Source organism: Oryzias melastigma, linkage group LG18 (assembly GCF_002922805.2).
Source record: "Oryzias melastigma strain HK-1 linkage group LG18, ASM292280v2, whole genome shotgun sequence".
In the NCBI taxonomy this organism is placed as follows: Eukaryota; Metazoa; Chordata; class Actinopteri; order Beloniformes; family Adrianichthyidae; genus Oryzias; species Oryzias melastigma.
This window is the reverse complement of record NC_050529.1, coordinates 17,288,293-17,293,064: the sequence shown is the minus strand read 5'-3', so window position 1 is coordinate 17,293,064 and position 4,772 is coordinate 17,288,293. Positions and strand designations below refer to the sequence as shown.

The 4,772-nt window shown below is 35.0% G+C and overlaps 1 long non-coding RNA gene across 3 annotated transcripts; it reads right to left on the bottom strand.

Moving 5' to 3' along the window:
* Positions 1 to 348: 348 nt before the first annotated feature.
* On the bottom strand, positions 349 to 3,713 carry LOC112155667. Of its 3 annotated transcripts, none has more exons than XR_004949691.1 (4): positions 3,664 to 3,713; positions 3,010 to 3,167; positions 2,874 to 2,934; positions 349 to 1,375 (listed from the first exon to the last, which is right to left on the bottom strand). It is a non-coding gene; the product is annotated as an uncharacterized LOC112155667 (long non-coding RNA). The 3 variants fall into 3 exon arrangements; XR_002920826.2 differs by lacking the exon at positions 2,874 to 2,934 and having other exon boundaries at positions 349 to 1,106; positions 1,283 to 1,375; XR_004949690.1 differs by lacking the exon at positions 2,874 to 2,934 and having other exon boundaries at positions 349 to 1,075; positions 1,283 to 1,375.
* Positions 3,714 to 4,772: the final 1,059 nt, after the last annotated feature.

Here is a 4,772-nt window from a genome sequence, read left to right as displayed (position 1 = left end):
TGTTTAGTGGAGTTTTTTTCGACATTGCCGTCAATCAATCTTCTCCGTGCAGTGTTTTACAGACACGGCGGGTGCAACTTGCCAACGTTACATACATCTTAAATCCAATTAGGTTATTTTTTTATTCCAATAGTGGACTTATTTTCTTTGATGGTTTAAACTTTGAGAGTTTAAACAAAAGAGAACCGTGTGAAAATGTTCATTTCTGTCTTAGAAAAGTGTAGAATGTGTAGTGAGGAGTCCCCTTTGTCACCCCGTGGGAAATCAATTTTAAAATACAAATAAATACTTTTTTAATTTAGTAAAAGTTGTAGGTTTAATTGTTTCGTTGAAGTTTTACATTATGCATTTTTTTTCAATATTTCTTTCAAATACTTTTCTTTTCAGATTTACAATTTTATTTTCAAATGTTCGTTTAAATTAAAATTTACAATGTGATTCTTCGTTAACTTTAAGCTGATCTTAATTTCACCTCATTCTAGTGCCTTTAAAAGTCTACTTTGAAATGTAAATGAACAAAAACATTGTTTGTACCTGTCTGTTCAGAACACACAAACCCACAATGGGAAAAAAATAAAAATATATATGTCAAAAAGATAAAGCCTTCTTTTTTTTCCAGCTGTTTCCTTTAAGACTCAAGATCGCATCGTCTCACTCCATCCATATGTCCTCCTCTGGGTCCCGCTAGTCTTACTTTGAAAACAGGAAGCTTCGCCCACACAAAGATGTGTTTACGTCTGGTGAAAGTAACGCTGCTTTTTCAGCTTAGTTTTAGCTCATAAGCTTAAAATCCAACATTATTCTGCATTGCAGAGCAAAAATACATCATCCCAAGATAATTGCGAGTATCCGTGCACCCGGATACTCTTTCCAGCCTTATTCAAAAGTAAGAATCCTGGTTCAATTTGTGAATTTTTTAGCTTAATTAGTGAATCAAATTGGATCACCACTTACTGTAAGTATTGAACTACAGCCCAAGAGTTGGCAGAGCAGACTCTTCCTTAAGGAGGCTGTTCTCAATCTGTGACATCAGCATGCGAGGACCCGCTTGTTTTTGTGGGTATGGGAGGGGCTGCTGTTGAGAGTGCAGGTGAATGCTGAAGCCACTAAAGGGAAATGCACAATATGTACATCCATCTTTGCAAAAATGTAGACATTTGTTTTAGTGGGAGAAACAGACATTTGGATAAGCGTCCCAGTTTCTTTTTCTGTATAAATGTGTTTTATTAATTTATTTTACAGTAAAATGTAAAAAGAATAAAGTCTAACCAGACAAACATACCTTATATTCTTTCAACAGCCTCTCTGGATCTTCGTTCATGTTGACACAAAGGCCCTTGAGGGTGCATTCACCTCCCACATCTGTGCTGTCAGTCTAAATGTGCAAGTTAAGAAAAAAAAAATTAGAGGGATAAGAGGCTAAACATATATTGAATGATCTAGTAGAAGCTTTAATATAAGGTTAAAATATTTACATCCCTTAGTAAATTTGTTACATAGTTTTAAATTCATCCATTATAGGCATCAGGGCAGACACCCAAAAAGTGATTTCTAATTTAGATCAGAGGTCCCAACAACAGGCCATGGAAGAAATAACGATACCTTTGTTTTTTTCCTTAGCATGCTTTTATTTTGGAAAACAACCAGATTTTCTCAGCTACTTTGAGCTGTAGCGTTTAGGAAGTAACTTGTCTACGTCTGAACAATATTATTCTGAAAAATCGTTTAATTTTAAAGGATCCTCTGAGTTACTTATCAGACAGTTGAGCGCCAAAAGGTAGTCCAGCGGTGTGCGACATGAAAAAAGGAGGCCACCGGGATTCCTAAAACAATAATTTATCGCAAAGGTAAACTTTGATTCCCACACAGCTAGCCTGTTAGCATTATATTCACAATATTCAAAAGTACGCGGCGGCAGGTAACATGTCGGATGACTAGCCCACAGCGGCTCTCTGTCTGCAGGAATACAGAATAAAGAGAGACATGCTGGCGTTCTGTGTTAGGCACCTGGACAAGTCCCGATTTACCTGCGTTCTCAGGCCCATGGCGCGATGACGTCATCAAAATTTCACAGCGAAGGTTCGCATCGATGCTTAAAAACCCGCAAAGGGGCAAGTTCTGCACGATTTCAGCGCGTCAGGCGGCCTTCTTGAATTCATTAATGCAGCCGAACATTCTGTTTTTTCCCCAGTGAAAATCCATCACATTTTGCCGATTTTCTAATGATTCGAAGTTGAAGGTGAGTTTTAACATCAAAATACACATAGTCCGACACCCCAGGCATTAAAATGTCCGGTACAGGCATGTTGTTATTGTATTAAAGAAGGTTATTTTAGTAGATTAAGATGTTCTTGATACATTTTGACGTTATTTATTGCATATTTTTGATGATTTGATGGCGGATGAACCGGATTTAAAAGCCACCTTGAAATTCTGTAATCGAATACTGCGGCAATAATGAGGTCACGTGACCCGATTCCTGCTTGCTGATTGGCCAGTGCGATGTAAACAGAGCCACGTGTAGTGTTTTGGAATGTGAACAAAGGGAATTTGGCTAGTATTTCAGGGTTTTTGTTGATTTTTTTCCACTATTTCTTCTTCTAAATGTGATGGTAGTAATTTATTGTGTGAATACTGCTTCAGTGTATGTTCTATGTGAATTGGCTTTTCTGCCTTTTGCTATGTAAATATTTTATGGGCTCCTTGTCTATAGTGATGAATGGCCCATTAACCGGACCTCTAATTAGCCAATGCTCGGTTATTCCTTGACCGATTTTTGCGAATGAGGTACCAAAATTCACGATTTCACCTACTCTACCAGCCTAAACAATAAAAATGTACATATGAGGTGATTAGGAAAAATGTCCAAGTACCTATGTATCGCGCCTTCACTCAGCAGAAGCCGCCCGAGACGAGCTCTAGCAACCCTGGGACCTCAACGGATAAACAAAACACAATAAAGTTCTAGACAAAACGCCTACATTGATTCATATTATGCCAGGGACTCACCACTTTAACAAACTATCGTGCGCTTGTGGTATTCAGCAGATGTCGATCATGACGGAGCCCTGTCCATCCGCCATGTTACCTTCAGCCCCGCGTGCCTCTCATAATGCTGCATTCTAAAACACCGCGCGCGCTGCTGGGAGATTTTAAGGGAGACCGGTCTGCGGACACAAAAACGAAAAAGTAACTATAAATTTCAGAATGAGTTCATCATATCTGGCGATTAAAAAATTCTCAGTATAATGAGGAACACAAATCAATAAATAAATGCGCTATCATTCGAGGACACGTAATACCAAGAGAGAAACCGGAAAAACAGGGAAATGAGGCTTAAATGATTTGAGGAAATTCAAAAAGTTATTGGTCATCATTTTTGCTTACATTTACTTTTAATACTGAAACATCATGCAACTTAATAGTAATTCATTCCGAAATTACAGGGAAAGTAGTAGGAAAGGAGATGCGTCAATCATTCACTGCAGCTAGCTTACTCTGCTTGCACACAGAAACGATCGTATTTTAGACAAATTCAGTCAATCATAACTGCTCACAACCGCATTTAAATAATTATAAAACATTTAAATGAGGCACGAACGGCATATTAACACAAATACCAATGCCATTCACAGGGATTCAGGAGGATTGTTTTCATCTTACCTGGTCAATGCAACGGATCCATGGAAAGTAAAACTGTTTCCGGTTTTTTCCCTCTCATTTTGCGTCTTCCGGTTTTGAGATTGAACATGATTTTTTCAAGAAACCTCAACATGAATAAATTAAATAAATATGAAACAAAGAAAAATCACATGGATGCTACATGAATTTCATATGTTTACACTGAAAACATAATTTTCTTATGTACATATGACATATAATATTTTATTTTGATTTACAAGGTGTTCTTTTCCTTTTTTTGAAGGAAGATATAGGGTCTTTTAACATTTTTAAGATTCAATTTTTGCAGTGGAGAGATCTTGAAAAAGCAGAGAAAACACTGCAAATATTGAGTTGTTAAATTCACGCACGTTTACTAATTAAATATTTATCCATTAATCTTCAGAACCCACTTTTGGGGGTCACATATGGTGACCATATTAAGTCTATGATGGTGACCGAGACCCCTATTCCATCAAAAAATATCTAAATAATATTTAAACATTTAGTTCTTAACTGAATATTTAGTAAAAATCTAAATATTTTGTATCTGTCTAAATATATTGTTAATAACTAAATATTTAATTAAATCAATTTTTTAACCTAATATTTATCAAGAGAACAAAATATTTAATTACACAACTTCAATATTTAGTTTGGAAAAAATATATTTAGATCAGATCTAAATATGTAATGTGGAAACTAAATGTTTTTACATAATATTAAATATTATATATTTTGTTTGTAAATCATTTTAAAATAAATATTCAGCTAAATGTTAAATATTTAGCTTTCTAACAAAATATGTAGTTCATGAATTTAACATTTACAAATACATAAATTTAAAAGGTGAAAATAATAAATACTTAAAAAAAATTATACCTGTTTTTTTTCTCCTAAAACATGCTAAATATCCAAAATATATTGATGTTAAAATTTTACTTTGCAGATTTAGAAATGGTACCTCATAGAAATGCTTGTAATTATGTTTCAGTATACAACAGACTATTTGTAGGTAAATATTTCTTTCATTATCAAAGTTTTTGGTCATAAAAAGACGTGTAAAAGTTGATTGAAGCGACAGGTGTATTTTATTTTGAAAGCAGATTTCC